The sequence below is a fragment of the Protopterus annectens genome, chromosome 3.part1 (assembly GCF_019279795.1).
Source record: "Protopterus annectens isolate FY-2018-M chromosome 3.part1, PAN1.0, whole genome shotgun sequence".
Lineage (NCBI taxonomy): Eukaryota > Metazoa > Chordata > Ceratodontiformes > Protopteridae > Protopterus > Protopterus annectens.
Genome location: NC_056732.1, coordinates 335,506,869 through 335,519,596, shown reverse-complemented (window position 1 = coordinate 335,519,596; position 12,728 = coordinate 335,506,869). Strand labels below are relative to the sequence as shown.

General features: G+C 40.9%; 1 protein-coding gene across 2 annotated transcripts in view; it reads right to left on the bottom strand.

The window, feature by feature from the left end:
- The window catches only part of SNX10 (sorting nexin 10), a 654,311-nt gene extending 646,420 nt beyond the window's left edge, over positions 1-7,891 (bottom strand). Inside the window, exon 1 of one of the 2 annotated variants that reach the window (XM_044066784.1) lies at positions 7,784-7,891. The gene's annotated coding sequence lies outside the window, so the exon portion shown is untranslated. The remainder of the gene's footprint in view (positions 1-7,783) is intronic. The other variant, XM_044066786.1, reaches the window with a different exon arrangement.
- Positions 7,892-12,728: the final 4,837 nt, after the last annotated feature.

Here is a 12,728-nt window from a genome sequence, read left to right as displayed (position 1 = left end):
TAACTTGAAGGCAAAGTGTGTCATTTCTATTACTTTTGATAGTCTGCCCTAATTATTGCATCCTTATCCAGCATTGTATTGTAGTATCCCCCTGATGCACAGTAGCAAGGCCCACCCAAACTAGGTTCACCACCAACACCAGGTGACATGTACGAATAAGGAATGAATATTCATCAAGGTATTTCACCGGCATCATGACTATTCAGCTAGTGCATACCCCTCTGAGGAAAATACACAAGTGAAGTTTTCCATGACGTGTCCAGCCATCAGCCCTGTGATAGATCTTGGATTAATTAGCCCCTAAATTCTTAGTCTCCTCTATACTTTTTTGATTTCACAAAATGATTTTGAAAAACATGTATTCCTTCTTCACTCTGATCTCAGCTGAGATATTTTGTAAATCTTTGTATTCATAAAACAAGACAGACATGCATGTGTATATGTGAGTGTATGGGACAGAGAGGCTCATTCATTTCGTGGAATTACAAAAGGGGTCTATGCACATTTTTGGTCTAAATTATTTGCATGGTCCAGCACCCTGACTCCAAACATGGAGAACACAGATCTCAAGTATCGGCAATTTTCAAGGACATAACTGGTTTGGTCTCAAAATCATGTTCTGTCCCTCTTGAAATTGGTGATGGTTTACCAAAAGGCAGTGGAACTGTGGACAAATGACGACAACCATTAAGGCAGCACTTTTTTTACTCCTAAAAAAATCAATCCCAATTTACCTCCTGTTATTTGGTCACCTTTTAAAGTCATTAAAAAAAAAAAATCCATGGTTTGAATTCTTATATGCAAGTTAAAGGGTGTAAGTGTCATGAAGCATTCACAAATGACAAGCACAAAATGTGCCAAACATCCAATGCATGAGGTCACTAGCAAATCTGCACCACAGCCCATAAGGCAAACCAACGTACCCAACACACTAGTCATAGGTGACTACAGTCTGGCACACAGATGTCCCACTCACCAGGCTAAGCAAGGAGAAGGTTACTGTCAGGTGCCAGGATCTGCCACATAACCCACACACTCTGGTCACTCCACAAGCACAAATATGACTCTCCATTGTCCATGTTGGTGTGAACGACCTGAAACTTGCCTCCCTGGACTACATTAAGAGAGACATGGAAGAGCTCTCCGATCTTGTAACCCAGGCAGGTATGAACCTAGTCCCAAGTAGCACCTTGCCATCGCCCAGAATGATACCACAGTACAAGGACAAAATGATTGACAAACAAATGGCTAAGTTTCTGGTGTCATTCTAAGGCTGTCTGCCTGGGACGACATGGGTCGACAGGCCACAAAGCTTTGCCAGAGATGCCTGCACCTGTCACCCCTGGGATTCCGGATACTGGCCAAGGCTCTTGCTGCCCCTATAGTGCCTTTTTTAGGCAAGGTTCAAATGACAAATTCACCACCGTAACAGGAACGGGCAAGCAAAAGACAGAGGGTAATGCTACTCAATGCTAGAAGTTTAAATCTCAAAACGCACTCACTCGAAGCACTCCTCAAAATGGAGAGCATCGCTATCTGTGCAGTGATAGAAACCTCGTTCAAGGCTCTAGAGAGCACCCCTGCATTACCAGGCTATAACTCACCCACACTTTTCAGCCATCTAACCTGGACCAGAACACCAAAAGTGGAGGTGTGTCCATATTCATTAAAGGATATCCACACCTCCAGGCCAGTTGCACAGCATAATGCATCAGAGGTCATCGAAGTGCAACTAACTCTGGGCAAAACTGCAATCCAAATTGTAGCTTGCTACAGATCCCCCACCATGCCCCAGGATTCCCACTCCTTTTCTTGGACATACTGGATAATATTAAGGTTCAAACACCCTAATAATGGGCAATTTCAACTACCCCACCATAAACTGGGAAAACTACTCGTGTACCAACTCCTTCACTCAACACTTTCTGGAATTCATAAATTCCAATGCCCTGGACCAACTTAACATCCCCACCAGGGGCAGCAATATCCTAGACCTAGGTCATTACCAACATGAGTGACCGGTATTCCACACCTGAAATCAACTCCTCATTGGTCAGATCAGACCATAGGCTAATCACCCTAGATACCCACATCTCGCCCCCACCCACCATTACAGGAACCATGGGAGAAAATTTCTCCAAAGCCAAATTCATGCTCAAGACAGAAATGGCGAACTTCATGATACCCATGCAGATGGACAATACAGATACGACTGCTGAATCCTACACAAATGCACTCCATAACACTTACGAGTGCATGGATCGTGCTATCCCAAACAGATGCTATCCTCAAAAAAAAAAAAGCGCCAGGTGGTCCCCTGCCATAAACAAAAACTCTACAACAGAAGGAAAAACTGTTGTAAAAGAGTAAATGCCATGAGGGGAGGAGCTCCCATTCAGCCTCAGTAAGACGCAGAGATCCTTTACAAGATTCTCCAAAGCTAGCTATGACAACAAATCGCTACCGATTCTAAGAGCAACCACAAAGCATTCTATAGCTATGTCAAGAATTGCAATGGCAACACCCAGATCTGCTCTGAGTTACAGCACAACAGCACGAAAATTACAGAACCAACCAATATTGCCAACATCCTGGCAGATAGGTTAAGTTGATTTTACCCCCTCTTTACCCACCTCACCCCCTCTTTACCACCCACCCCCTATCAGCCCATATTTATACAGAAAAATGCACTGTCCCTGTAACCACATCTATGCAGGTAAAAGATGCACTCGCATCCATGGGATGGGACAACATCAGAGGCTGCGTTTTACATGAACTTCAGAACAAACTGGCTCCCCACCTAAGCACCATGGTCAGTCTCACATCAGGCTTTGTGCCCAGTGAATGGCACACAGCAACAGTTATCCCACTCCACAAAAGGGGGAACCACCACTGATCCTGGAAACTACTGCCCTATTAGCCTGACTAGCCTGGTCTGCAAGGCCATGGAACACATCATCATGGAACTCAAAGACATTAGTAACCTCCAACCTCTGGACCCCACCCAGTTCGGACTTGTGTAAGGCACATCATGCCTTCTGACCATGACTGACTTCTTTGAGGCAGTCACCAAAGCTGTAGACGAGGGTAAGGTGGTTCACACAGCCTATCATCTTGACCTCGCCAAGGCTTTCGACACCACCCCCCATTCTGGAATTATAGCTAAACTCACTAAACTAGGTATAAATCCTTATGTCACAAGATGGGTTGCCAACTGGCTCACTGACGGAACCCACACTGTAAAAGTTTCACACTCCAAACCAGTGACAAGTGGAGTACCACAGGGTTCAGTCATGGGACCTCTCCCGTTTGGTATCTACTTCTCTGAAGTGCAGGCCAACACAGAAGGCCTCTACCTAAAGAAGTTCGCAGATGACTACAAACTAGGAACCATAGCAGAGTCCCCAAATGTTGTGGACATCCTACAGAAGGGCCTCACTGAGACAGATGCCTGGTGTCAGAGGCATGGTCTCAAGCTCAATGCCAAAACAAAAGGGTTCTCATCCAGGAAAGAAGAGGTCAATGTTCCCCCTCTACTCGGCACTCAGACCAATTATAGAGTACAACAGCCCTTTTGGAATGTACCTCATAAGGCATCTGCAGCAGCTGGAAAGGCCACAAAAGTACCCACAGAGGATTACTGGCCTCAAACAGATGCCCTACACTGACAGTATCAAAAAAAACCTCCAGCTTTTCTCTGTAGCATATCACCTACTCCAAGGAGATCTCTGCCTAACATAAAGCTATGTTAAACCCAGAGCTGTTGGGACATGCTACACCTAAAGAAATCCCAATCCCTCAGAGCTACACGCTCTAGGGACCTAAACCTTGTCACCACAATAAACAGGACATGCTGGAGGGATAGATTCCTGTCCCAGAGACTTCCCATACTCTGAACAAGCTACTCATTTATGTCAAGCAAAGTTCCTCATTAGCACTCTTCAAGCAAAATCTTGATGAGTGGATGGGAAACAGGAAATACACCCCGGGGATCACATCTGTGGCTCTGCTCAACAGGGGCACAGGAAATTAACTTTCTTGGGTGGTGTAAGCCAGGGAACCTTGTTGGCTAGGCTTACTTAGGCCCTTGGGCCGATAGCCTAGTACCTACCTATGACAGTCAATTGTGCATCATTTGCATATGACATCATGGCCATTTGATATGTAAACCACACAGCCCACCGCCCAACCGGGGGATACTACAATAAAATAATGCCCCTTATCCTATAATCACCTAACCATCCCTCATTACTTTAAAATAACTGATAAACAGTAATGCTGATATGTATTCTTATCCTTTTCACACACTTTCGGCGTGTATGGTTTCTTAAATACTTCCACTGTCTCATAGCACCAGACTTCATATTTCTATGCACACACACAAACACATTTGTATTATGTATGCATGCATAGGATAGATACACACATTATGTATGTGCACTTGTATACACAAACTGACTTAGAGTTCACAAACCAATGTTCAATGTATACCTAAAAAATCCTCCAAGCCCCAAAAAAGAATGCAAAACAAAATGCCTTTTTTCATAAATCCAACTGCAAGTACTTAGTTGCACAATGAGCAGATCATTGCATATGCAAAACACTGGAACTAAACTCAACAGCCCTTGTATTTAGTTAGTAGTACATGTTCTTTACACATGCCATACCATGTGCTTACTGGTTGTTTAAGCAATTATACAACAGCAGCTCACTGCTATTCAAAAACGTGCATACTGATTCAACAGCCCAGTGTGCCTGTTGAAATCAAGCATATACCAGAAGAGCAGCTAGTTGTTTATTAGCATATACTTAAGAGAACAGAGCAAACTGCAAGAAAAACAGGTATGTTCTGCAAAACTAAAAACAACGTACATTATTTTTCTTGCATTTCTGCACGGTCCCTCCTAAAACCTCAGCAGACATCTCTCAACTGTCCAGATTTATACCTCAGCATTGGTCTGTCCCTCAAAAATGTTTAAGGCAAGCCACTGAGGACTGAAGTCATTAACCGGTTTCATATCCTTCTGAAAAACCATGCCAAAACAAAACTTATTCCAGGAAATTACTAAGCTTAAGAGCAATATTTAAAGTTTGCCCCCATTTTTGGACCTTTTTCCCTCCATTATGTTGAACTTTGTCCAGATGTCTTGCATTAACAGTACATCACCCACAATTAAAAAACAAACTGAGACTCTCTTTTCTCCATTACTTCTGCACTGCAGGAGCATAGGAAAAACAAGTCCCAATCACATACACAGGATATCAGAGAAAGGCTCTACAAAACGCACAAAAATATTTTACAATAGCTGTTAAGCAGTTACATACAAGAGGACAAAAGGCCCACAACAGACAAATACATTTACAGAATGTTGCCAAGAAATTGTGATCAAGAACAGAATATGTACTGCAAGTAGCAAGACACTTTCAGAAACACAGCCTACGCCAAGTACACAAATACATAGCAATTCAAAATAATGACTACTTCTAATGTATGGAAGTGAAAATAAGAGAATTCTGCTGCCAAAAGAGAGAGGAGAACAGAATTAGATGCACATTAATAGGGAAAATTAAGGACATGGGGGATACCAGATTATGTTTAGACAGATGAGAAGGTTATGTTATGGAAGGACACTAAAAAACAAATATCTTCGTGTCGGCTGAAGAGGTAAGAGAGCATATACTATCAGTATGGTATCATTAAAAGGGAGATTCTTCCGATGCTACGCCATTACTACCTGGTACGATATGGAGATGTCAGTGAATGGAGTGTGAGAAAGACATAGTTATAGTAAGTAGGTAGTCTTGTCATGCATCTGTTTTGAAGGTTGTACAGGTGTTTTTTTCCCCCCCGACACACACTGGTATTGGAATTACAAAGGGTGGTAGTACATTTAAGGGTGAGGGGATACAGTTCCAGGAGAGGGCTACATAACTGGAATTGAGAAAGGATGCTGCGGACAGGTGTGGTGTGTAGGCAGTGAGGAGCACTTTGTTTTCAGACTGAAGTGGCCTAGCAAGAATGTATGTATACAATAAGTCTAAACAGGGCTTGGCTTTGTTCTGGTTTGTGCAGGTCCTTACTATGGTCGGTACATAAAATTGAGCACAACTGCAAAAATGTATTACTAGCTACATAGTATTCTGATGGCAATCCTATGCCTATCAATAGCTTCCTTGAGGTCTGCTGTGGCATTCTCCCAGAATACAAAAACGTACTGTTGACGACATACTATATACAAGTCTTGGTCCTACATTAGAATTCTTACTAGTTAACTGTCTTTTTGTACATGCAACTCTACAGCTTTTTTTTTTTTTTTTTTTTTTAAACATTTGTTTACTGGGATGGTCTGTATGGGTATGCACCCATTTTCAGCAAAACCCAGGGGAGAAAAATTACAGGGATAAAACATTTCACACAGCATTACATATATAAATTTACATTTATAATACCAAATACATTGAAACATTTGCAAGCTTTATAATTACTGATTATTGAATAGATTAATTGGGAGAGAATGTGGGTTTACATAAACAAATCTAGACACATTTTACTTCAAAACATGCATGTGGAGTCACATTCTTTTTTAGTAACATCAGCTTATCAAGTTGATATTACTACCAATACAAATAGGTGTCCCTAATTAACCCCCACCTCCATGGGGGGGGGGGGGTAAGGTTGAAACCTATGGTTCCCAATGTCTCCAGACATTCGGCTTTGAGACTTAGGTTTAGGGCAGTAACTAAACTGAAGGCAAACCTATACCTTGCAATTTTTTTTTTTTTTGCCAAATGCACAGATTACACACTGAAAACAATCCCATGGATTATCACACCCACTTCATTAACAAAAAATAAATAAAAATCTATACTAATCATTAGAAAAGGAAAAAAGTTTGCTCTACCTGAAGTCTGCAACAGTCCGTAAAGTTAACCATGCAAACACCAAAATGTGGCCCATTAAGTATGAATATTACAAAAAGATGTTTAGCATTGCTCTCAGCTGTCCACAGTTTGGCAGCATGCCCAGACTTTAACTCGTCTTTTTCTTATGTTGCTCATGCAATGTGGTTTTCTGTCAACTCGTACAGGATTGAAGTTACGACATAATAATAACAGCGACAGACACGACTTCAGAAAATGCATACAAGCACAAAACCTTTCACTTTAGCAACTTTAAGTTTATTAAGAGCAATATTTAAAATGTGCCTCTATTTTTCGGGCCTTTGGCCAAATTTCTTCTGCTATGAGGCTAAAATGCATTACGTTTGAATTAATTTCAAACAGCCTTTCCTAAAGGGACGCTTCGTTTGCTGTCATGTCTGCGCTCAGTCTTTACAAAAAGAACCTTTAAGCTGCCCATCGGACACTTCCCGGTATTTTGCCTACCTTTGCTTGTCACGACAAGCCAAGTTAACATTTACACACAGACCGAAGTATGTAAAATAAATTAAATGAAAACCTGAAGAGTACTATTTAAATGGTAGATTACACTGCATGACCTTTATATATTAAAAAAGAAACGTTCACAGGGCGGGAGGGGAAAAAAAAACACATAAAACCGTATCAACCAAAGACAGCGACCCGCTCTCAGCTACACAAGAAAACTGAACAATGCTTGTCAAAACACCACCACAGACGTGTCCTGACTAGGAACAAACGCCAAAAGAAACCAAGAAACCCAAAACACCATTAAAATATATTAACTAGCTCATGTCATCTCTTTAAAATATCCCCGATATTACTTAAACATAGAAACCCAGTTTCCAGTTATTACTTTTCATACCTTACAGACGTCCTAACATGCAAGAGACTACTAAACCTCTCGTAGGACCTTCTGGTAATATTACTTTTCTTCACGAGGCGTTTCAAGCGTGTAAGAGGAGGAGGAGTAGAGGGCGGTCTTTTCATAAAAGAACGTGCTCATCCTTTCGATGTCATTCTCCTCAGCGTTCCAAGCATGCAGAAAACGTGTTCCATTGGCACACAAACTATCTAATGTTTTTTTGATTTGTGAGATAATGTTATTTAGTACAGTGTTTGGGAAAATAAAACCATCCAGACTGTACTTGTCAGTCGTTTAAAGATGTAAACAGTGCTCATAAAACGTATTTTGTGTTTTGCAACTGTAATTATGCTAACCTCTCAAAGATGCTACAATATGCAAATAATGCCCAACAGGATGTGTGTTACTTAAGCAATAACTGAGGACGTGGTGTGGTATATTGAAGATTTACCCACAGTTGGCATAGGTGAAGCCCGAGTGATTAAATAAAGCCAACCGGGGTAAATTTCAATATACCACAATGTCAGTTATTTTTTATTTTATTTTTCATTTGTTGACCGGGATAGTCCGACTGGATTCATGTCCATTTTCAGCGGAGGCCTGGGGAGAAAAGCTCCAAGGGTAAGCAGATACAGCATTACACAATACCAGCATTACATATTACAAATTATTGTAATTATTATTGTAATTAACAGATTATTGCTATTATACAATGACATTATTTAAGAAAAAAACGTACTTTTCTTAAATAATGTCTTTGTATAATAGTGGCACATTACCGTTCTTCCGTGGCTGGTGGTATACTGCTTCCTTGTGTTGATGTACTGGGCATGCATATGGGACTTGCTTTCCCACGCATACCCAGTACATCATTTTTTTTTTTTTTTTTTTTTAATTAAAAAAAAAGTTTTGGGAAGTTTAAGGTAGGAGAGGGACAGAATGGAGGAAATACAAGGAAATCAGGTACATGTCTTTAGTTTTAAACAACGTACCTGATTTCCCTTGTATTTTCTGCATGGTGTCGCTCTCATATGTCCGGAGTCCAGACTACTTTTGTTGAAAAAAAAGTTAAAATATAACAATGGAAAAAAGTTTGGGTGACCAGACCTTTTTCCGTTGGTATATTCTCTGATTTACAATGGGCACGCTGGTTGGGCTGGCCAATCAGGGTGCTCATTTTACAATGTTAATGGCCAGTCATTTTATAACATGTAATAACGCCTGCCCATGGGTATGAGTTATGAGGCCCAACGGCGCAAGCAGAGGACCGCTACACCCCTGGGAGGGAGCTATTTGTACGGTAACACACACCCTGGGGGGCATTATTGCGCTTAGAGAATGCCATATCTGGAAAATTGTTTAATATTTTGTATTAGTATATAAGCCTTGCTTTTTGTGGATGGTATTGATTTCCTTCTGCCAATTCATCTTGGGTGTTTGCCTATTAATAGGCAGCCCCCTGGTTTGTTTTGTCGTTTAAAGGAAGTAGAGGGTTTGGAAGGAAAGAACCTGGGGGACCTAAAAAATCCCAGATACTCCCTACATTAATTTACCCCTTTTATCCCACCTGCGTGGCAGAAAGCCCAAATAAAACCTCTGTATCAATGGTAGAATTCAATATATGTGAGTTTAACTTGACTGAAAACTTTTGATTACTTAGACAAATCTTCTTAGGAAAGCCCTAGAAATAGTATCACCACAATCATATTTGTTTATTATTTATTTTATTTTACATTTGTTGACCGTCCATTTTCAGTGAAGGCCTGGAGAGAAAAGCTCCATACTTAACAAACAGATAAAACCACAAGCACCAACCAGTAATAAAAGAAAAGGAAGAAGTCTTCAAAGGTGAGTGCCGCAAAAAGGCTTTATTTACAATAACACAAGTTGAGCGCTTTCATCCACAGGTAATAGGACAGAAGTAATAAAAGAAAAAGAAGAAGTCTTCAAAGTCGAGTGCTGCAAAAAGGCTTTATTTGCAATAATACAAGTTCAGCGCGTTCGTCCACAGGTAATAGGACAGAAGAAGTCCTATTACCTGTGGACGAATGCGCTGTACTTGTGTTATTGTAAATAAAGCCTTTTTGCGGCACTCAACTCTGAAAACTTCTTCCTTTTCTTTTATTACAAACAAAAACAAGCAAGTTACAGTATATGCACAAACATATTGTATTAACATACAAGTTACAGTCTCATATTTCAAGCCTGTGAAGAATACAGTTTATATTCAGAAATATATACAAATGTTACAGTTTCTCTTATCAAACCTATAGGCGTAGCTATATACAGAGTATATGTAAAGATGTTACAATTTCTCTTTTCAAACCTTTTAGTGTAAGAGGTGAGTCGCTGTGAATAAACATTTGCAGGGATATGGAAGTAGATGAGGCTTTAGTTGGGGTTAGAGCAAGGACATAAACCAGTGAGTTTTAAAATACTGGGTTAGATTTTTTTTAACTGATTATGGGAGGGGTTAAGAGTAAGATCAGATGGGAGCGAATTCCAGGTTTTGCCTACTGAATTTGCAAACAAAGATTCTCCAGATAGGTTGCTAGCTTTGACAGATTGAACCAACAGTTTTGTAGTGGAATGAAGTGGCCTAACGTTTTTGTAGGGATGGATAATGTTTTTAAGGGAGGGCATTTGTTTTGGATGGTTAATAACCTTGAATGCTACAATAAGTTGATTATATTGAATTAGTCTGGGGAGTTCTAGCCATCCTAAGAGGTTTAGGTTTTGACTATGGTGTGTCCTGTAGGGAGTTCCTGTGGCAAACCTGGCAATTTGATTGTAGCAGTTAGAGTTTGCTGAGATCAGTTTTGTTCAAGTTAGTGAGTATTGGTGAGGCACAGAGTGGAGTTTAAAGCAGATGGAGATGAGCAATGGCAGTCCTAGCTGGGGGGGGGGGTGAGAAAAGGTTTGTTTTTGTATATGGAGCCAAGTTTTTTTATTAACGGTTTTAATAGTTTGGTTTATGTGCATATCATATTTGAGGTTGTTGTCTATTATAACACCCAGGAGTTTGGTATACATATCTGGTGAGATTATGGTCCTATTGTTAGATGTTATAGTAAACGAAGGTTGAGAGGATTTGCGAGTAGGGGAGAAGAGCAATGGCTTTGTTTTATTAGGGTTTAATATCAGCTGTTGATTAGAGATCCAGTTTTCCACTATATTAAAGGTTTTCTGGGTTAAACTAAGGAGATCTGTAGGGGTAGAATCTGAGCAAATCAGGGTGGAGTCATTAGCATATTGTATACAGGTTGCATCTGGGATTACAGTGTGGAGGACATTGATAAAGAGGGAGAAAAGTAGGGGACCTAATATGGAGCCTTGAGGGACACCAAGGGTAACCGGGTGAAGAGTTTGTCCTGCCAAAGGACAGCCTGCCGTCTTCCATGAAGATAAGACTGAAACTATTGTATGGCATGGTTGTTTAGGGATATTTTATTTAGGGTAAGTAAAAGTAGCTGGTGGTTAACCATGTCGAGTGCCTTAGAAAGATCGAGAAATAGGGCAAAAGATAGTTTGTTGTTGTTACGTTTGGAATTTATGACATTAGAAAAGGAGAGGAGGGCTGAGGTGGTACTGTGCTGTGGTCTAAATCCATGCTGAGAGTTGGCCAGAAGATTATGTTGAATAAGGTAGTGTAAGAGTTGTTTATGGATACACTTTTCCATAATTTTAGCCAGAGGGGAAAGAATAGCTACCGGTCTATAGTCTGACAGCTGAGTGGAGCTGCCTCCTTGGTGGAGTGGTATGACAAGATATTTTCCAGATAGAGGGGACAGAGTCTTCAGTTATGGTTCTGTTCATTAAAATATCCTTTCCTGTGGCAGGTCAGATACAGATTTGCTGTGTCCAGGACTGTTTGTGAGCTCCTAAGCCCCCCCCCCCCACTTAACTGGGGTTAAACTATTCCTGGCGCCATAAAGTCTGTTCTTCAAAATTTCCGTTGCAACTAACCAGCTTTTTAATTTTAGCACTCATCTGTTTCTTTGATCTCAGCACTTGTTCAGAACTCATCATAAGCACTAAATAAGTTACAAATTACTACAGCACTCAACTTTCCTCACTTGTCTAGAGGAAAACAGTTTTTAGTACTTAATAAATAAGCACCTATTCAGGCATGTCTCAAGGTCAGCTCCCGGTGTTTTCTCCTGTCTACCTGATGAATCTGGACATCTTGGGACAATGCAGCAATTGCCTCATGTACACAGACAACCCTCTCCTCCTACCACCCAACACTATGACCTGTGAGAGATGCACTTATATAGGTTCATAGGTTCATACTAGGCTATCTGCCTTGGGGCAATTATAAGCCTAGCCCAGTTTTGTTTGGCTTATGCCACCCCTTGATTTGAGTATACTGTGCTCTTTTTAAGGTTTAGTTTGCTGAGCCTCTGTCTAATAGTGACACGGAAGTAATCCCCGGGACAAACCTACGATCCCCCATCCACTCATCAAGATTCTTCTTGAAGAGATTCAGTAAGGTGCTCTGCCTAACATGAATTGGAATTCTTTTCCAGAGCGAAGGGAGCCTCTGGGTTATGAATCTATCCCTCCAGCAAGTTCTATTTATTTCAGTGCTGAGGTTCAAGTCTCTCCAGTGTGTGGCTCTAAGGGATTTATAATTCTGGATTGGACATAGCTTTATATGTCAGGCATTGATCGCCTCGAAGTAGGCGGTATGCAACTGAGTAGAGCTGGAGTTTTTTTAACCGAGCAGCATATGGCATCTGTTTGAGTCCCTTGATCCTCTTGGTGAGGTACTTTTGGGGTCTTTCTAATTGCTGCAGGTGTCAGGTAAGGTACATCTCAAAAGGGGCATTGTATTCTATGATGGGCCTGATGAGGGATGAATAAAGGGCCACGATTTCTTCTCTTGATCTAGATGTGAATCCTTTCATGATGAGGTGGGCTATGTAAAAGGTCTTTCTAACCA